The following is a 23,134-nucleotide window of genomic DNA, read 5'->3' on the forward strand; positions in this document are numbered from 1 at the left end:
TGGGCAATACGTAGGTCCTGTTTCGACCAAACAACGAATCCTTGCATAGTCTTTGACATACAGGGGTAAACCAAGCTCCTTGTCCACCAGAGCGAGCATCTGTGAAGAGTGCCGAGTAACGGCCTGCGTCTTGTAGGGCGTCTTGCGAGACCACTATTGGCAGGGATGTTATGGATATGTAGTTTCGGTTATGGATACGGTTACGGATATAGGAATAATATTATACCGGTTTCGATTACGGTTGCGGATATTTTTTTATTTCTGATATCCGAAAGTTTCGGTTACAGTTGCGGATATCTGTGCTTTAATTAATAATAAAGAAAAGCTTTAATAAAGTTTCAATATTTTACATTGATATTTTACAACAATAATATCTTACGAGCAAAGTGTGGAATCTATGCAATTGTGAGAACTGAATGACTATGTAATCAAATTAAATTTTATAATAAAACCTTTAAAATGGTACCTTTTTTATATATCTTCACTAGCGGCCGCCCGCGACTTCGTACGCGTGGATCCTGTTTTACCCCCTTTTCCCTAATTTTCTTTACTATAAACCTCACGGAGCCCGAGACCTTTCCAACGAATGCAAAACCGTGGAAATCGGTTCGTGCGTTCTGGAGTTATAGCGTCAGGGAGGAAAACCCGACTTATTTTTATACATATAGTAGATTAGTCATTTAATAGCTCGGAACGAATAGAGTGATTCCATACTTTTGCTCACGAGTATTGTCTGATGTGCTGTCGACAGTAAATCAATGCAACCACTATTCCACGAAGGCGGTTTTCAGCCGGCTACCACCAAAGCGGCTTATTTGCGCTAACAGCAAGCCAAACGACAGAACCGATGACACCCTTAATACCGGTTGTATTCTCAACTCAATTCAGGGGCATGAGCTAACAACCACAGATAAATAATCTCTAACTGCTGTCAGTTGATGAGATGCAGGTAATCGAATCACATTACTTACAGGCTTTATGAATGGGTACATAAAGTGCCGTTGTAAGAGCGCAGATATTAACTTGAGGACTAAAGACTAATCTTGTTTTTAAATGGTTACTAGCATTAATGGCCAGATGGCGTAATGGTGCACTAACAAGCTTTGACTGGCAGCTGAAAATATCATGACACTTTTATATGCATTGGTTGGGTTTAATGGCAGTCAAGCTCTAGCCTCTGTGGTCTAGTGGTAAGACCACCTGCTTCAGACGCAGAGGTCCCGGGTTCGATTCCCAGTGGGGGCAGATTTTTCTGTTCGGTTTGGTGGTGGTAAGTAGGGCTTGTTCTAAGTCCGCCTGGCTAGCTACCACCGTCTTACCGTCGCCATAACAACAATGTTAACAGCATTATTGTGTTCCGGCAGTTAGAGGTAAGATAGCCAGTTCCTCCGTGGTTGAGGATTCCGGGTGAAGCTCGCTTCCACCTTCGGCCTGATCGTCACTTACCATCAGGTGAGATACAGGCCAAGAGCTTCCTCGTTGTGGATAAAAAAAAGCTGTAGGTCCAAGATACACAGGAGTTGCAGCGATGGAATTGAGAGAGGGGAATATTTACTTGTATTGTTTGTACGCGTAGCAAGTCTACTTTATACACGTACACTGCAGTGAGTTAGGCTACGAAAAAAAATAAGGAGGGCCATCCGAGCCGCGGCCGCGCTTCAGTTATTTTTTCCGCGCGGGCTGCGGCCCGGGTTTACTATTGGGCGCACCTGTTTCGGAGGTTTCGCAAAAAATCGCCGACTTGTACGTTTTTAAGGCAGCAACCGCCGAAAAACTTGCCGGATTTTTGCGTTGTTTTTAAATTGTGTACACTTTTACGTTGGAGACTTTGATAATTACCGTGAGACTTTTTAATAAAGCGGATGATAAAGGATGCGAAATTGCTATGAATAGGCATGATTAAGTGGGATGCAAAGATTGGAATTCAAAATACGAAAACGTTTATTTATTCATAAAGAGAGCAAAGGAGAAAACCTTACCTTCTGGACGTTTCAACGCGTTTTAGTAATAATAACTATGCTGGATCGTATTAGCTAGTATCGCCTGCATAAAACATGGTTTAGTCTAAAACTTCAAACGACAGTCTGACTCAGTGCCGTTCCCAGAGACTATTCCCTGCCATAACTTTACAGCCCACTTGGAAGGCAAGAGACTCCAGGAGCTGGTCGTAGCGCAATTTCCTCATTACCGATGGCATTCCGCGCAGAATCGCCATAAACCCGCTCCGGTGCTAGCGAGATGTACATAAAAATCCCTCTCTTTACGACTTGCTAGGGTGGACTTAGTTTTTGTTGCTAGTCGGATATAATAGAAATAGATAATCCATCATATTATTTCACCTATTCAGAGAAGCAGTTCTCTGCATGAAGTGTTAAGTGCGGACCAAGTGTTAAAACTTAAATAAAAAGATTACATACTGATTTGAATTAAACAAAGATACCTTTAATAAATAACCCTTGGACATTTTACTCTATGTTGTAGGTACTAAGGGTACCAGAAAACTGAAAATAGGAAAATAGTATACCTAGACAACACCCATCACACGAATATTTCCCGGTAGTGTGCTAAACAACAGAGACGCGTTTAGGCTGAGTGTCACCACCTAACTTTGACCGTAACAATGACTTAACCAGTGTTTTTTGTATGGAGTTTGACAGATTTTTGACGTTTGTCAAAGTTAAAGTAAGATGGTGCAACCCAGCCATAGAATCAGATCTCGAAGCACCGTCAGGCCTAATATTTATCAACAGATTCACATCTACTCTAGCGATTAGGCTAATACTATCAATCCGATTTCAGTCGTGTTCCCTTGGGGTATTTTTTTTATCCACATCGAGGAATCTCTTGGCCTGAATCTCAATGGAAAGTGATGATCAGGCCGAAGGTGGAAGCAAGCTTCATCGGGAATCCTCAACCACAAAGGAACTGGCTATCTTTAACTGCCGCAACACAACAATTGTAGATATGGCAGCACACTTAACTAAAATGGTGGTAGCTCACATGTCCCATGTTTTCCCCAAACGTGGTGTCCCTATCGCGAGCCCGTTTGGGAAACGTCGCCAGCTCGCGGACGGTTATGGGAGATTTTAATGAGAGGCAGTTTGATGATGCGCCGCTGCAGGTAGATTACAGGATACTGGCCACCGCCGAAAGTTACGGCAGAATATTAATGAAAAACACGACGAGACCAGAGTAAATACAAATGAGTAGGTCATCTTCATAGAAACGCACCGAGCGCGGTTTGTATGTGAGCGCGCGCCAATACGTATGCGGCACACTGACAAAATTCAGCGCACCTCACCGCTAATCCACGCTAAATTTTGTCAGTGTGTGCGTGCGCGCCGCATACGTATTGGCGCGCTCACATACAAACCGCGCTCGGGCGTTTCTATGAAGATGACCTACTCATTTGTATTTACTCTGACGAGACGGAGGCTAATCTCATTACGGGATGGTAATTAGACACCCCTGGCTAATGCAGTCTTAGGTGTATCAGGGTATTTGTACACGGTTGGTAATTTGAAAATGAGTAGGTTTAATTAAATACGCTCTGAAATTAATCAAAATAACATAAATGTTTAGCGAAATCAGAGTATACAAAACAACACAAATTGACAAAGTAAAAACACTACAATGGGTTAGTAGCAAGGAAAATACGAGTATGTTCCGTTAAAATCCTACTTAATATTATAAATGCGAAAGTTTTGATGTCTGGATGTCTAGATTTTTGTTACTCTTTCACGCAAAAACTACATAACGGATTTTGATGAAACTTTTCAGTGTTATTGTTTATAACCCAGATTAACATATTATAGGCTATAATTTATGACGATCTGTAACAAACTAAAATTCACGCGCTTTTGCCCGCGGCTTCACCGCGGGCAAAAGCTAGTTACTTATAAAAATGCTGCTCTATTTTTTGGGAACTTATATTATGCCAAATAATGGCGTTAATATAATTGAAATCTAACATAGTTTAAATCTAAATAAATGAATAGAGGTGTAGACGGTCAACCCATATATCGGTCAAGTTTAATTCGATTCTATTGCTAATGGCATCGGTTCACTTGGCTCTAATTCAAGTTCAATCTTTGAGGAAAGTCATTCATGTACGGAACTGGCTGATATAACTAATACGAGTACTTTGGCCGGAAAAACAATTAATAAGTACGTGATTTTAAGTTTATGTCTCCTAAAAAGGACTTTACAAATAATATTTTGAATAGAAATTGATGTTCTATTGTGGTTCTTAAAGTCTTAAGTCCCAGTTTTTTTATTCATAGTTAAAATAACTAATTGTTAAATTTTTATACTAATGGTTAAATATTAACAAAATGTAAACTAATAGTTAAAAAATGTACTAAAAGTCAAGTTAACCATTGTTCGAAAAACATTTTTTTCTGATATTTAACCACAACCACATGTTTCCATCTTCCATACATTTAGTACTATCACAGATATGGTACTCATCTCTTGATAATATTATAGCAAATTTTATAGCAAGTAAAGCCTAAAACTAATGTTTTCCATAAATAATTTTAAATAAGAATGCAATTTACAAGTTTATTTAAAATTAAAAAAAATGCACTTCTAATATTAAGTGGTTGGCATACATTTAGTATGGAAACTGGAAACATTGAATTTTCGAATAGATCCCGTTTAATATGTAACCTGTTATTGGTACCGTTTGAAAGAGCTCGTGAAGCACTTTCAGGATCAGTAACCAGTTTTTCGATATGTTGTATAGTTTAGAAATAATCGAGTGAGATCACTTATCGTTTCCACCCTGTATATGACAAAAGCATACATGTAGAACTAAAGCTATATTTTACGATCCAAAGGCCCTATATTTTCAGCAACAAAATTGTATTTTTTTTCTTTCACTTTTCCAACCAGTCCTTTACCCCCTGTGTACAACAAAATCACACATTTATACCTAGAGCTATATTTTATAATCCTTTAAAGGCCCTACATTTCCACCGCAAGGCGATATCGCGCGCGACAGCCGCCGCAGCCGGTGGCTTTTTAATTAACTAGCGCGCGCCCCGACCGGCCCTGTTGCGCAACCTTCAACTGTATTATGTGCCAAATGTTATATTTATAGCAACAATAACCGACAAATAATGAAAAACAAAAGCTAAAACCCACTCCTTACTCGCTTTCATTTCTGAGAACCAGTCGCTAGTCGGTGGAAAACTTCAGAAATGAAAAGTTAAATTTTCCCGATGATCAAGAGGTTTTTCCAGGTAATCAGACTTGAATGCATTTGATGTCAAAAGGATGACTATAATGGGAATCTTATGACAATCCTAGACCAATGTCGCCTGATGAATACTTTCAATCAGTTTCTGCTTTCCTTATTGCGGTTAAAAAGTTTTTTTTTATGCTAGACAAGGCAGGTAGGTATTTGAACGCAATCGCATCTGGTGTTAAGTGAGATGCAGTCTAGAATGGTTTAGTTTTAAAAGGGGGGACCTTCAACAATGTATTGTATCGCAACACGAGATCAGGAAGAAATCTGCAAAGGAACTGTTTTAACGCACGTGCGCGCGGTGTCTGTTGCAAACACGCTTCTTGGAAATGGATAAGAAAATAAGTACACTACGTACTTCATTTGTCCAGCCGTAAACGTCATTTGGCTGAAACGAACGCGCTACATACATCATAATATTGATTGGTTTGTTATATTTTAACAATAAAATATTCACTATTAAGCACTACTTGATTGTTGTTAAAAAGGATAGAACACCTTAAGCTCGTTTCACCCTCTTGTATGACGGAGAAAATCAATTCCGAATTTGCAAATAAACCATTAGATGCATTTCACCTTTAGTGAACTGGACGCTAGAATCCAATTGGACTTTGAACTAACTCCATCTGAGCACTAAATTTTAACCGGATTCGTCGATAACATTAGTCGTAACGGATTCCACCTAATTGAGCTGCATTCGAAGTACCGAGGGCTTAAATCCATGGAATTTCTTGGAACTCCCGGTTACTCTAAATCTCGCATGCACAAGTCCTGGAATAGCTATGATGCAGTTATAAACTTAGTGGAAGATATAGCTGCGAATGAAACTATGGAAATTCTGCTGCGGTGTCTTACCAGAAAAATGTTAGAAAATCTTACTTAGAGTTAGGACCTGAGAGTTTTTGCAATTTGTCTTAAAAACTTTTGTTTATATGCCACATTTTTTTAAGATTGATCAACGTAGATACTGAGCTGTCACTTGACACCCTTGGAAATATAAATCCCATATAAATAACAGCTCTTGCTGGTTGATTGGACATTATTATGAATTGGAAAAAGTTTTCAGGTAAGGCCGCCGGCACAGCTAGTAGTAAAATTTTCTTATTTTGAAACAAGACCACGATGTCAATCTTACTAGAATCTTAGAAGATGCTAACAACCATCCCATTGCGACAACGATTTCCAGTACTCATTTTCCTAATAAGAATATTACAACCAGACACGATTGGCAAGACTTGTCCTCCCAACTCGAAAATTCAGACAATCATTTTGACATTTGCCTCATCCCGACCTCATTCCAGGTACACGGGAGCGCACTGGACATGCGATATTCAGCGCAATCCGCAGGACAGCCCAGCACTAAGGCGCTCCTAAGCCGGTGTAAGCGAGCCAGAACATTCCGTCAGGGAGAATGCTGAGCGGGCGACGAGCTACGGTATGCAGCGACAGCCTGTACTTAGGTTGGGACTGTGCACATTGAAAGTAGCTCGTTTGCCAGTCGCTTGCATTACATAGCAGAGCAATTGGGTAATTGACGTCACCAATCAATTGATGGTGAGCTGTCAAAACGAGTCTTTATAGATTTTTATAGCATAGGAAAGTATGACTTCATTAATCTCCATTTGACATTGGCACAAAATAAACCCCAGGGGTTTGAGTGCCATCGTTAAAAGAAGAAAAAGAAGAGTCACTTATTAAAGTCGTGACTCTGAGTTATTAGGTTAATGGTAAAAGACTTAGGGCTGAAAATAGTTTACCAAACTAAAACGGATAGTCAATTTATTATCTTTGTTATTTATTATCAAGTTTACATGTATTCGTTCCTTTCAGCTAAATGACGTCCTGGTTACATGGTATGGTAACTATTGTCCTAGTCAAAAGCCCAAATATTTTTCATGACGCTTTTAATTTTTGTCAACGTAATGCTGAAATCCTCTTACATTCTTAGGCGATACTCAAGCATTTAACTGTTCAAAAATTGAAAGCCAAAGTGGTTCTCATTTCTTAGCCTAGCTATAGCTGGAGTGTGTCATTTACCCTGACGTCTCCGGCATAACGTATCGCTGGCCGGCGCGGCGGGCGGCGCATACAAACGGTTGTTTACCGGCACGACTCCGCGACGCGGGCGACGCGGGAAGCTCGCGTTATAGGAAAATGAGACGTCCTTATTTATCTTTTTTGGCACGCGAGCAAGATTCTGTAGGTAGTCTGGCGGTGTGATTAGAGGTCGAGATGAGAGCAACCTTTCATGTAGAGTGTTTCCCAAGTTCATGTACCTACGTGGAATAATAACAGCGATGCTTTGAATGAAATCACAATAATAACATTTATAAACCTATGCTGTTTATTGTAAAAATAAAACTTGAAAAATAAAGCATTTACTATATTGCTTGCTACCCAATTTAATTAAAAAACAATTTTTGTTATTGTAATATTGTGGACACTGCTGCCACAGATAATATAATACTAGTCTGCTGCTTATAGACAAAAATAAATAGCGCGGGTTTTCCAACTATCAAAACTTGGTTTCGAAGTTGTTGGACAAAAACAAAACAAACGTAAAACCGCCACATGGCTCCGATCGGCACCCATGCCGAATGACCGCCAATAATCTATTATCTTATTAGCTACAGACGCTATTCCCCAATATCTTTTCACTCGGACGTATCTCGAAAACCAGACGTCTTTTCCTACTTACGCAACAGAATTTACGCTTAAGCGAGCGAGGTCCAGGCACTAACGTTACTCACTCACACCCATGCAATTTGTATGAGGCTCTCGGCCAGCGTAGGAAGAACTGCCTCTCCCCCCGCGAACTGTGCAGAAGCAGGCGCCCAAGGGGCTGACCGCGGCGGTGGTCAGAGGTCCCGATGTGACAAACTATGGTATAGTGCGGTATCGGTAGCTAGCTGGCGTAAGATGAGCCGCCTCGCTGCCCGGGCTGCGAGCTGTGGGTGCGATCGCAGAGGTCACCGAGTGCACATCGGGGGGTCACCTTGGGGTGGCCGGCCGGGCAGTATATTAGGGTAGGTATAGAGTGGCGAGTGGCGAGCGGGTGCTCGCGGCGTGTGGGTGAGACGTTTACGGTCGGTCCGCTGGCCGACGACGTTGCTGTGACCGCTCTAGGGAAATTTAAAACGGGACACTAAATAATAAATCGTCACGGACGCGAATTTAATCTGGAGCCGGGCACGTGACACGTTCATTCGTATTCGTGTGTTCGGAGGACAACGTGAAGTCTATAGCATGAATAAATCTTTTTAAATGTGTGATGTAACTTTTACCTAGGTAGGTAACGTGTCTGGTTATTCTAAACTTATGGCGTACAACACGTATTAATTAGATATTAGGAGACCATAACCTCACTCCTGTTACAAATATTTCACTCAATGAATACTTGAATAGTAATACCAATGTCTTACTCATTACTTTTTTTTTATGCATAACAAGGCAGGCATTTGACCACAATAGCACCTGGTGTTAAGTGGGATGCAGTTCTGCTACTATTCTGTTTAGTGAACCATAGCCAATAACATAGTTTCAAGCTCATCTTCACATTTTTTTCTAAATCATGTCTCCTTAATTAAAAAATCAGTCCCGAATTTTCTCCCGTCCATGTTGGTGGCCCCTCACGCGGCGCAATACCGCGTTGCGAGACGCGCCGCGGCCGGCCCCTCGCGTCGCACCAATTAATTACGGTGGCCATCTTACCCCCACCCCACACCCCCCTCCCCCGGCGGACAATTACCGCCAGCGCCACCGAATCTGCGGAGCGCGGAGTTGCCCGTGTGCACGCGGCCTTAAGCCTAAGAGCTACTGGATTACATTAATCTTGGACACACGCGTTTGGATGACCGATAATTTGTAGATATGTGGCTGGTATAGCGCTAGGCGTCCCTATTGACGCTTCGAGGCCAAAATATGGTTTGATACCTAAGAAATTAGTGTTACTTTGCCAATAACATGTCGATATTTAAATAAGTAGATGAAAATGACACATTATGTAGGCACGTACCAAATTAAGTTACCAACGACTTTAACTCTACTTTTACAACGCAGCAGAACAAATTTTAGATGCCTAACTTTATATCGTCATATTGCTAAACGTTACTCGTAATAAGCACATAATATTTTACATAAATCTAAGGATAGGCAGTTCTAGACATGACTCATTTTACACGGGCCTGAAATTAAAGTCAAATAAGCAATTTATTAAACGTGTGTTTGCGTTAAGGCATTACGAATTTACGAGGGATCCGATTATTTAGGCTAATGTATCAAATTCATAACCGACTCTCTTTATCAATATTATAAGTTATAACCAGTGAAAAGCAATATTGATGTGTGGTCAGCGAACTCTACATTATACGAGTAGGTATGTACGAGTAAATGATAACCCTATTTTACCAATAATTTCAAAGCACAACTATTGTATTGCACTCAAATAATTCCGTCAGCAATTCCGCCGTTTGTACGTTCTAATTCCATTCAATAAATCAGTGCTTTCATCGCATTCATAGCAGTCACACGTCATTCTTAACATTAACATAACATTGTAATTTACGACATATAGCAATAAACTCTTAACTATCTCAATCTCCAGTATTTCATTTAGCATTCTTTAGGTGTATTTCTCTCACATCATAAAAGCTCGATTAATTTTCAATCAAATCTACCTTAGTTGCCTTTTATTGTTGAAAAATATAATCATTTGAGTTGCTTAAATATATTGACGTCAACAATTTGTTCGCTACATAACATACATTCATTGTAGAACATACATACAACAATCGCCTTTGGTCAAAAGGTACTACTGTTTTTTTAAGTAATCACAACATCTTCAATCAATAAACTTGCACTCTGATCGTTCAGATAATTACATGAGCATTTCGCGGCAAGTAACGGTACGCTAATCAGCCGGCCAAGGCGAATTATTTACAGCGAAAGCCGTAAGCTCAAATGACTCGGCGCCCGCGCTTTCACGCGCCACTCCCGCGCAACGCAGATGCGGCACGCACCGCCCCATTGTGTGCGCAGGGCTGGCACAAACAAATTTAATGAAAACTTTTTAAAATAGTTTAGATAGTCAGTATGTAAAAAATACCCCAAACTGAACCAGGCCAGGGTAGGGAGTATCCAACTCTTCCATTTGCCTCTAGTGAAACGGATGATGATGATGAAAATCTTATGATCTGAGTAAAAGTCACTGACTGTTTTTCACTCTACTCATAGCTAGCTTTTACCACTTTTACTCTTTCTTATGCACGGATATGTCTGTACACAAAAATACAGTAGCTCACGTCAAATTAAATAGTCTTAACTTGTTTCTTAAACAAGGTTACAACAAAATATGACATTACTGTGATAATAGAGATAAAGTTTTGACTTTATAAACTCTCTATGATCAACTAAATAAAGAGTTGTACTTGCTATCCGGAGGTCAATCTTGACTTGACTTGATTTGACTCTCTCTCCCGAATATTTGCAAATTTACAATGAGCACTTTTGATTAATATAAACAAATTGTATGTATGTGGCAGCCCTATGTCAAAGATGGCCGCCGCGAGCGCAGATGTGCGCGCGCGCTACCTCGGTAGATCACGCCGATCAACTCGGGCTGTGTGTGGCCGCGATTCGAATTACTATCTCTACCATGCCCCATATTACAATAATAAGCAATACATAATAGGTTTTACTTAGCCCGCAATGATTAAGATTGCAGATTGAATTAAGAAACTGCTGAAATATCTAGTTACCTATTTTATAACGCAGTAAGCAAAAGACACGGAAAATAAGGTGTTATTCTATGTAACTAGATATGTTGTAAGTTATGTTTTGTTCATTTGCGCAGAAATCTAGTTGAATAAATTTTGTTTTATCTCTATTCCTTTTTTTTATTTCTATTCCTTAAAGTCGAAGTCAAAAGAAGTCTTCTGATTCTATGGAACTGGAATACGAAAATCTTAGAAAAGCGATACATGTACCAAATATCCACAAACTTTAAAGTTTAAAATACTTGTGTCAATTAAGCTATAAATTACAATATGACAGATGTACCCGTGCTCACTTAACAAGTGTCCATCCTCGCGTATTAAACTCCACGTGCATTGTGCACCATAATTACTATGATAATTCACTATGGTGCCGTTTACCCCGCTCATGATGAATTATCCAGCTGATACATCCATCTACCCCCCGCTGGGATAAGCTTAGCAAAGGATAATTGCTTCGGAAAGAAGCGTGACATTGATTTTAAATTAAGGATCATATAGAGGTTATTAACTTGGTAATGTTGCTTAAACTTCGCAGCTTTAAAAACGGATTTGCTAAAGTATGAAACATACATTACGTGTATTAAAAATAAAAATAGTTAATTTCAGTATTAATATTAAAAGCTCGAGAATTTTGAAAACTCGTAAAAATCATCAGTTTTTCAAACATCATCATAATGATAAATGACAACGACAATGTTTTAAAGCCACTAGGTAATTAGAATTACGCCTTAATCCCCCTTATTAATAAAAGTTACACCCTAGTTGAACTCTGGCTTAAGTTTTCATTTAGTATGGAAATGTCATTTTAATCCAGTGTTCATCCTAGGTGTAACTTTTTATTAATAAGTTTAATTAAAGATGTTTTTTAATAGGAAATCATCTTATTATTGTTGTCAACTTCAACTTGTTGAACTCTACCATAGCAACACACAATTACAATCCAACAAATAAAAATCAAAACACAATATTACTTTTACAAAATATTTTTGTAAAAAAGGATATAAGACACCGCATAGCAACATTGGTATTTGGTATCATGTAACTAGGTTATTGTAACTCTTACAAAAGACATCAACGGGACTCCGCCATCATAGTTATGATAAAAATCACTCATTTTTTTATAGTACTCATGTTTATAATAACTTTATTTAAAGTTTTGAATGGTTTAGAGTAGGCGCACACCGTTGATTTTTAGTTGGCCGATAGTTGTGCCCGATTTTAATTTGTATAAAGAATCGGCCAAATCAAATCGGCGTAGTGTGCGCACTCCCATACATCGGGCAGTTGATCAGTATGGGAATACTGATCAACTGCCCGACTAAACTATCGGCCGACGAAAAATCAACGGTGTGCGCTATGGCGCACACCGTTGATTTTTCGTCTTCCTCTTTTTCGTCGTCCTCTTTTTCGGATAGGATACTTTAGTAGATATGACAATTGATTTAGAGTAGAGTGCGGATAGTATGTTATGAAAATTTTATATATTTCAACTTTCAAAGAATGTTTAAATAATATCACATTGTTAAAATATGGTTATGATACCTGTCGTTTTTGTTTGTAATACATTCAATAACTTCAGTTTTTCGATTTCTTATAAATGCATAAAGACCTGCCACTAGGTTCTCTGGCACTGGTAAGACCTTAGATCCACTGGTAAGACCTTAGTATCTTTCTTACTGTTAAGAATTTATCAGAATTAATAGTCAATTAGGCAGAAAAGCATCTTAGAATGGACTCTTGTTTTTCTAGTTGCACCTATCTTAAACTAAACTATATTTTCGTTGCAAAATCGCCTCAATTACAACTACACAGGATGCCATAAAAGCTTGATGTGCCCTCGTCCATAGGTAACTCCAAATGACACTGCAAAAAGGACGAGCCCTCCACAACTTGACGTGACCTACATGCGTAGTGGACCATGGTATTTTCCCCTCACAGAAGGGAAAATTTGTAGTGTGAGGGTCAGTTTTCAGTTTTGTAATCTTAATTAAGCTGTAGCTGTGTATTTTTTTTTCATAAGTTAGTTCTTCAGGCTACGGTACGGTAGGTGTAAGGTCTTCAGTCCTACTAGATCTTTAGGGTTGATGAATAGATGTATTTTTGAGGGACCTAAGAGGTTTCTGAGAGTCATGCAGTCCTGAATCTGTCAATAGGCTGTATAGGACGCGGCCTAGGGGCGGCAGCGTTCTAGGGGCGGCAAATTTCAGATGACGCTTACTCGATTTCAGAAGATAAAAGTTAAAAAAGATCCAACCCCACCCTAGCCTACGGGCGGCAAAACTGTAAATCCGCCACTGGAGTCATGCGAGAATAAAAGAGGTAAATTGTTATGTTTTTGAAGCTTTGAGATGTCAATGCTGCATATCGTTTATGACATTCGTAGTGCGTCTTTTTCGGAGGTAGAGCGTTGCAATAGAACAGTTAGAATCTAACTTTCTACCATGTTAGGTAGTTTTTACAATGCAAAACGTTTTAAAACAATAAGTTGATGAAAATTAGCATCTACCTATCTCGAAATATAACTAATGCATCCCATTGCGTGGAACTGTTGCCTAAACTATACTACAAAGTTGTCAGTCGTCTACCGATACGCAAACGATCTCGCTGGGGGCGGTCACTTAATAAAACTTTCAGCTTTCGATAGGTATCGGAGCTGCTTGCTTTAAGTTGGACGCAAGACGGTGTCCGGCCGGGTACATATTAATGAGGGTAGGCAGGTACTGGGGGTGGGTGGATGGCTCAGGTTGTTATGGCAACGCGACGCGGCCTCGGGCGCCGCGGTGTACCGTCAGCAGAACAATTTGGAGCTAATTCTTTTTGTTTGAGATTGTCACAAGTACACACGGCCACACTGTTAACTATCCATTTCCGTTTTTGCTCTCGCTCTCATCAAATGGTGAATCTTTGCGATAGAACGAGACGTCATGATCGGCAATGGGCAGTTAACACTGTTGCCGATAGTACATATTCTTTAATTTCAGACATTGAAATGTCATTTCATCTGATAACTTACAACGATCCATTCATGGAAATGAAATTTCAGAGACTCGTGTAGTTTTTTCTATAGAATGCCATTCAGGTGTATCGATTTAGGTAACATGTACTCATAATATTATGAATTTGAGAGCCTATGGTAATGTTTTTTGTACTTGCGTCTGATATTTTTCAGAATTCCCCTTTACTGTAATGCATGTACTAAAATTTTGAAGAGGAATTTTCCAAGGGTTTTATATTTATAGCGGAAAAACACGTTTCTGCTAACCGTACAGCAGCGACAGCCGATACTCGTGGAACCTAGAATTGATGCTGAGGTGTGGTTCAAGTTAATTATATTTTGGAAACTGTTAGGGTAAACCGTATAGCTATTGCCCACTTAAAGATTTCAAATACATTGAGATGAAAAATTAAAGAAAGTATTTTAATTATCGACCATTTATGACTTTTTTCTTATAACTCAATTAACTGTTAAACAGAATATTAACAGTTTTTAGTTAAAACTTACGTAACTTAGAAAATATTGAAATAAATTTAAAATCCTCCAAAAAGTACAGTCATTGCCCATTACATACACTAATTGCCCACATCAAAGCACAGTAATTGCCCAGTATCTTAAAACAAAATAATCAATTTTAAAATGAAAAAATAGGCTTTAAATAAACAAAACAAAACATTAAACTTAAATTCTAGTAGTACAGTCTTCAAAATTTCAAAATAAATTGCGTTTGGCCTTTTTAACATATTATCAAATATTTCTTGAGCTGATGTTGATAAGTCAGAATCGGTAGAGACAGAATCATCTACTTCAAAACATAGATGACGCAAAAAATTGAATTTTATATGTCAATTTTATATGTATTTATTTTTTTATCTTCTTTGATATCAGTTCAAGTGGTTGCTCAGAATGTTCAATTAGCTGGTGGTTATTCTTCCCTAAAGTTGTATCTGGGTCAATTTCCCAAACACATTTTTTGAGCGGCGTAGCTGAAAATCATATGTTTTTTATGACATAGAACTTTGATTTTTTTTTACACGAAAATATACAGAGGTTCCATTTTGAGGACAACATTATTAATGAGTATTTTCTTTTACAAATTCGACAAAAAATAATTGAACTAAGCGTTTCTAATTTTGGTGCAGTGTCCANAATCTCCAAAATCGACCGTCACTGCGGAGTACAAACTCGTGTCTGATGTTACGAGATTGTTCGTCGGAATATATTTCAGATAAGGTGATGTTCAATTAGTTATTTCATAAAGTAAAAATGATATTTAAAAAATAATTACACATATATATAGCTACTGTGATACTTATTACATTTGATCAAAAAACTATAATTCGTCTTATAGTAACATACGTGTTCGTTCTACGGACCCGTCGTTATACATATTTTGACTGCTGATTGTCTATATTACAACCGTGTGTATTTTTTGCGGTGTCCAATAAAGGTATGGACTATTTGAAAGATCAATATTTATTATAGATAAAAATTCACTGTTAGCACTGCTCGTTTCATTATTCGTTATATTTTTTAGTGCAGTAATAAAACATTTTACTGTCACTTATGGCTTCAATTCTAATTCAATTCAATGGAGTGGTTGCGTCTTAATTTAATGCATACATAGATGCATTGAAACGTTATACCTATGTAACATCATTTATTTTACAAATCCATGGGCACAGGCTTTCTCCTTGGAGCTTAATTCTGATTTGAAATTGATTTTGTCATTGAGTTCCTCCCTTTCCTGCCAAACGTGCCATAATGTAAGAAACATTTTCAAATGGCCACCGATCTCCAAATCGATGAACAGACAACCTGTCAAAAGCAGTACAGCTAAAATGAACGAGAATTACCCTGTAAAGGATGATTATTCGAGCACACTGAGTAAGGCACGAGTACGCAAATAGGCCGTTATCTAACGGAAATTATCAAAATGTTCGAAGTAAATTTTGATGGACAATTAACCTTTTTTTTAAATAATATTAGGCGACAAATAGAACTCAACGTAAGTTGTAGGTATTTCTTAAGTTTTTGGACAAAATTTGGGCTTATTTATGACTATTACCATTGGAAAGACTATCTTGAATTTAGATATCGCTCACAAATGTGTGATAGTTATTACAAGTCACGTCCTTCATCTAAAATAGAAAGACACGGGTCTTAACGCGACATTTATTAATGAGTTACGTTATGCTGCAGCCATGGTCACAACAAGACTATTTTGGTCGACATGGAACGCGAAAGTTTAAAATCTTACACATCCTTCATTTTGACGATTTAGTCCGTGCAAGACAGAAGCATCTATTATATATATAAAAGAAAGTCGTGTTAGTTACTCCACTTATAACTCAAGAACGGCTGAACCGATTTAGCTGAAAATTGTCAGGGAGGTAGTTTAGAGCCAGGAGAAGGACATATGATACTTTTTATCCCGTTCGAAATAAAAAAAAAGTCTGCTTATTTATTGCCATTAAGGCGGAACAAAGTTCGCCGGGTCAGCTAGTATACCTACATATATTATGCAACACGAGATTAACTTTGTAGTCGACTATTTAATACTACTCATAAACTATAGCGAAACCAATTTATCTTACAATTAATTTAATGTTAAAGTTAACCAGGGCAACTATGTTGTTCTAAACAGCTACATAATATTCTTTGGTGTTTACATAAGTAGTTCTTTTCGCAATATTTCGATGTACACGAACCCCGTTTCCCAAAACCTTGGGCCAAACATAAGCAAACAATTTGGACCCAAATGATGTGGCTGAAAAAAGTGTTCTCTCCCGCATTATTCGGGCATTGTTTTTGCCCACGCTCTCAATTGCTCACGCCGACCAACATTAGCCAATGTTTGTGTTTTTGCCAAGTGATTCGGTAGGAATGGGATGTTATATGTATATGGCAGTACAAGATAAATCCTCTGGTTATATTTTGTCTTATAATATTAAAGAATATCATGCAGAAATAGGTTAGTAGATTCGTTAACGTTTGACGTAGAAAGATAAATGGTAAGTTTTACCTAGTTGATTTAATGATTGACGAAATCAATTTCAAATCAGAATTAAGCTTCAAGGAGAAAGCCTGTGCCCATGGATTTGTAAAATAAATTATGTTAGGTACCTACATAGGTATAACGTTTCAATGCATCTGTGTATGCATGAAATTAAGACGCAACCACTCCGTTGAATTGAATTAAAATTGAAGCCATAAGTGACAGTAAAATGTTTTATAACTGCACTAAAAAATATAACGAATAAATAATCAGACACGCACGTATATTACAGACTAGCGGCCGCCCGCGACTTCGTACGCGTGGATCCCGTTTTAACCCCTTCATTTATCTTACGCTGTTTAGATTTTTTCATACATATGTTTTTTCCCGCTAACTCCCGTTCCCGTGGGAATTTTGCAATATCCTGTTGTAACTAAGCTTTAAGTTTACTAAGGTACCTGCATGCCAAATTTCAAGTGTCTAACTTAAGCGGTTTAGATTTTTCATACAAAAGGATTTTCCCGCTAATTCCCGTTCCCGTGGGAATTTCGGGAATTTCTTTCTTAGTGCACCTCTACGGTACCTAAGCTACGTCCCTTCAAAATTTCAAGTGCCTACATTTAGCCGTTTAGGCTGTGCGTCGATATGTCAGTCAGTCAGTTTCTCATTTTATATATTTAGATAGATCTGTGTGCTTACCATTAGTTTACATAAGGTGTGCTCGCTAGCGAGTACGTCAAAAAAATGTATGAAGATTTTAGTTCTTGAAAGTAGACGCTAGGGGCGCTGTACTATCTGTCATACATTTAATATCATTTTTTTACGCAGTCGCTAGCGAGCACAACCTGACGTAAACTCATGGTAAGCACACAGTTAACGCTGACAGTTAATGCATGGAACAGTTGGAGTATATACATTGGAGTACCTACCTTAATCACTAGTTTTATGAATGTCAAGTCAACAAATTACGATTATTGTGCAAACAAAAACTTATGTCAATAACCCTCCATGAATAAACATACTTACATACTACTCAATGCCAATGTAAAAGCTGTAACATTAGTTCGTCTCTACGTCGACTCCTGTGTAGCCAGAATCTACTCGACCGCCAATAACAACCCAACCAGAGAAGGCCAAGTTCAAATCTCTTCGTCAACCATGAAGAATAGAAACAAAATACAATACATCCCAAGAAATGCGTTTGAGACCATGAGTCCTTTATATTTTTTATTAGACACGTTTTGCAAGACCACTCTCAGTCGCGAAAACAAGCGTCTACGAGTAAACTATTCATGGCCTAAACGAATAATTCTAATGACTATACTCGCTCTAACCATAGTTGGTCTCACCACCGCAAAAGTTATGGTATATCTTGGAATGTCTGGAGAGATTTATCATTCAACTTTCTTCAATCTCTCACAAATGTTGTATTTACCACAGTTCGCTCAGTACATCTTGGATTTGATTTACTGTTTCAAGTACGGAAATACTAATTTGAAATATTTCAAAGTATATGAACAAATTGATGATATTCTCGGGATGGCATACAACAGCGTCATAAAATCCAAAGTGTTGAAAGCTGTTGTTTCTATAAATGTGTTGGGTTGTATATCAATTATAATGGATATCGCAGTTAAAAGCTTAACATTAGAAATGTTAATAAATATGTTGTACTACCCTGAATACGTATTGTCTTTCATAAACACACTAACTGCAATTGAAATGAGTGCTAATATAATTCAAATAGAATATAGGCTTAAAACTATAGCCGATGTACTCCAAGACCTATACTCTTCAAGCACTGAGCCACTGGATTGCGTAGATGTTGTTGGTGATAGGAACTGGTTGTATTTCTCCAAAGAAAAAGCGACCAAAAGAATCATGAAGAATTATAAAGGTTTTGAAGATAATCACCTGCACGATATTGTTTGGTTGAACAAATGTTATTTGTTGCTGACTGAACAAAATAATTACATCAATGAAGCGTTTGGTATACGGGTTTGTGTTTAAACTATACTACATAATATAATAAAATAATACTTTAATTTATATGTTTTGCGTTAAATCAAATATTGATTTTAATGAATTGTTTTCAGATTTTATTCAATAATTCTTTTCATCTTTTTGGCATAGTGTATAGTATAAACTTATCTGTACGGGTCTTCAGTGGTTATGACGTACTCGTAAGTTATCCGAATTATTAACTACTTTTTATACAAACAAACATAATAATTTATCGTTTACCTGTTCTTAAGAGGCAAATTGTAGCAAGTCTCGCATCTTGTTTTTGGTTGAACTTGTGTAATTGTTCTTCAAACTCTTTTAAGGCACCGTAAATAAGTTTAAGAGCCAAATCACACAATGCGTTGCGGCACCATACCGCAAAGATTTCGCCGTACTTATCGCGCGGCGCCGCACCGCTCGTGTGTATAGATATTTCTATGCAAAGGTCGGGGCCAAAACAACGCTTGCAGCCGGCGTGCACGATGACGATGACGATAGCGATGGCAAACAGACTTAAATGCATTGATCACCATCGCCATCGCGCACGCAGGCAGATCGCGTTGGCCGAACCTAAGGACGACACAGCGAGCCGACACCGCTCCGCGACGTCGCATCGCCGCCACAGCGCATCGTGTGCTTTGACTCTAACTCATTATATTAATTCAGGCTATTGTCAACCTATATTATTGACTTTTAATTTTTATTTAAACAGATTACAGATATGTCTCCATGGACGTTATTTATTGTAACCCTCTCAAGCCTACTGTGGGCTGTTTTCTGTATAGTAAACGTTGGATTTGTGGTTGACTGCTGTGAAAGGAGCTATGAACAGATAGACATTATTATCAGCATTACGGATCATATACTTGTGGACAAGAAAATAAGTAAGTAGAGACACTATCACGACATAGAGCTGCAACCTGCAGTCAACCAAACAAGACATTTTGCAAGAAAAACATAAATTATAATAATCATAATTTACAAAAATAATAACTTTATAAGCTCTGTTTCTAAAGAAAGACAATCTACAAACAAAGTGTGCATAGACAATCGCGCGAAGTGCCGCAAACCAGTCTAAGCCAGTGAATGCCGCCCGCTTGAGACGCGTCTGTGTGCGTATGCAACATGAAGTACATACAGGTGATTGTCTTTTGCAAACTGTAGCTTGCAACTGCCTAGAATGCTTCCTTAGATCATTTATAAGTCGTGCTAGCGCACAATGTTTTATTTCCTATGATGTCGATAAAACCTGGATTACCCCTACCCTAATACTGAAATGATGATGATTAAGAATCATCATCATTTCAGCCATAGGGTATCCACTGCTGAACATAGGCCTCGCCCAATGATTTTCACAATGGCCGATTGGTGGCGGCATGCATCCAGCGCCTTCCTTCTACCTTTATGAGGTCGTTTGTCCACCTTGTGGGTGGATATCCTACGCTGCGCTTACCTGTCAGAGGCCGTCAGTTCTGCGTACTATGTGCCCTGCCCATTGCCACTTCATCTTGCTAATCCGTTGGGCTACGTCTACGACTTTAGGTTAGTTCGTTTACGGATCTCCTCATTTCCGATTCGATCTCGTAAAGAAATACGCTGTGCAATTTTGAGCTTATTTTTAAGGCCTATATTGAGACGATACGTTTCCGAGCCGTATATTAAAACACACTCATTGAAGACTTTCGTCTCTAGGCACTGTGGTATTTTGGGCGAAAAGATTACCCCTATTAGGGGACTCCAAAAGCCTGTCATAAAGACATAATTGATTGGTGAGTTACAATAATAATAATTTATTGCAGGTGAATCCACAAGAAAGAGTCTAGCTGAATTCCGGAGCTTGGTCTACCTCAGACCTATCAACTTCACCGCAAATAACTTCTACCGACTTGACAATGGTCTACTGGTGTCCTTCGCTTCTGTTGTCACTACTCTTACCATTATCATGCTTCAGAACTTGTAAGAGATATTTAATTTTACTGTAATGTGTATTCGGTTCAATTTTGAAATGCAATTCTGTATCTTAGATGACTTTGATGTTCTTCACTTTGTCAATAAAGTATGTTTTTTAAAATAAAGGTATTGCTTTTCTTACTTTTTTTAGTATTTTTATGTTACCTTTACAGGGTGTTACAAAATAAATTTTATAAAATCCGATTTGTATAAAAATTAAAATAATTAAAATGAAGATATCAAATTTCTGACTTCACCATACCATTTATATGCCCATGTTAACATGGGCTAGTGTCGGCTCATATACCCACCCATTAACCTAACACCCTGTAGATCAATGTTTATTTAAATTGTAAACCAATATAGTTACAATTAAAATTAAAAAATTGCATTTTTTTTTTGAAGGGACGCGCGCTGGTAGCTTGAGGAGCTTTTCCAGCTTCACCGGGCAGAGTGGCGAGTACAGAAGGTACTCTAGCCGTTTGGCGATCGTCGGTGCGCGTGCCGACGAGGCCAAGTCTGAATATTTCATAGTTCGGAGGCAAATCACAACGAAAAAGTTATCGTTCCAACTTCAAATTAAAAAAAATAGCCAAGTGCGTGTCGTGCTACACGCAGTGTAGGGTTCCGTAGTTGTCCGTCGTTAACATAATATATTTCAGAAGCAAGCAATTACTTCATCTAAAGTCATATTTAATATTTTCTTCTAAGGGATTTTTATTAGTTAAGAAATTTTACAATACATGACTTACTTGACTATTATTTTTCATATCTAAATTACTGGTGTAATTTAACTACTGACTGACAAAAATGATCTTACAGCATTGACATACCAATATTGTTAGCTAATAAGCATCTATGGCTAAACTTTATCCTTGAATTATCTTCTATTATTACTTACCTATAGGTTAAACAAAAAACTAGAGGGTAATAAGTAATTACCTTTTGTAGCTGTATTTGCTAAACACTGTTGTCAACAGTAATTTGTTGATTATCAAATCATGTGCTTTGTTTCTGACTCGACGACTACCCTCGACTAGGGTTGCCAGGTCCAAAAACACAAAAGCCGGACACTGTGCTTCATTTGGCCGGTCATTTTACCCTAAAAGCTGGACATGTGACGAGGGGGGGGGGGGGGTGTAATTAGTGAGCAACATATGGCAATAACTGAAATGATGTTGGGCAATAACTAAAAATACACAGATTTACGTGCAGTGATTACCCACCGTTAAAATGACCGTTAGAAATCAAATTTTATCAGTTATTTTCATTGATAATGGAGAAAACACTTATAATTTCATCATGACTATACACCATTAGTTGAATATTAAATAACTTGCAAAAAAAAATTAACCTCTAAGCAAGTAATTCCTTAGTAAAATTTTTAAAGTCTTTACCTGTTTGAGTAACATTTTCACCAGTCTTGACAAAATCCGCCATGACTGTTTATTTTAGTGTTTCCTATTGTAAATTTTAAATCTACTGTTCATTGATCTCGGAGCCATCTACTTAGTAAATTCAAATATAACTAGAGTGATTCAAAGTCAGCACCTGACAATATTATTCTTAAAGCGGGCAATTACTACCAGTGGGCAATCACTCTCTGGTTTACCCTACTAAGCATTTCAAATTTTATGTAGGTATTTGTAAAATACCATTTTCTCGACCAACACCTCCTGAGAAATGGTGGTGGCTGAAAACCAGCGCTGTCTAGGGCAGGTAGTCCTTGACGGCACATGCTGAGCCACCTCCATTTGCTTTTTCTTTTAGCTTTATAATGTAATTTTGTTTCTTGTAATTCCTTTTACATATGTGTAAAAAGCATTAAATGTTTTTTATTTTTTTAAATATAAAAACAATTCAATTAAATGGGTACTTCTCATTTACACTCAAATGTGGTGGTCACACAATAATAGTTCATAAACGGTATAAGTTAGAACAATAACTTTGAAATCAGATGATAAAATATCTATTTAGCTACATACAAAATAAATTTTATCGTAATAGAAGCAAAAATAATACGAAAAAATCACATGAAACGATAAAAAACGGGGTCATTTTTCGCGTTCTCATCGTGTCACACCTTCGGTTGCAATGAAACATTTGGTTACTGCATTCACAATTTTCATTCAATTTGTGTGTAGCATATACTAAAATCATCG

The sequence above is a fragment of the Ostrinia furnacalis genome, unplaced genomic scaffold (genome assembly GCF_004193835.3).
Source record: "Ostrinia furnacalis isolate ACB-3 unplaced genomic scaffold, ASM419383v2 OfSCF7120, whole genome shotgun sequence".
Taxonomy (NCBI): domain Eukaryota; kingdom Metazoa; phylum Arthropoda; class Insecta; order Lepidoptera; family Crambidae; genus Ostrinia; species Ostrinia furnacalis.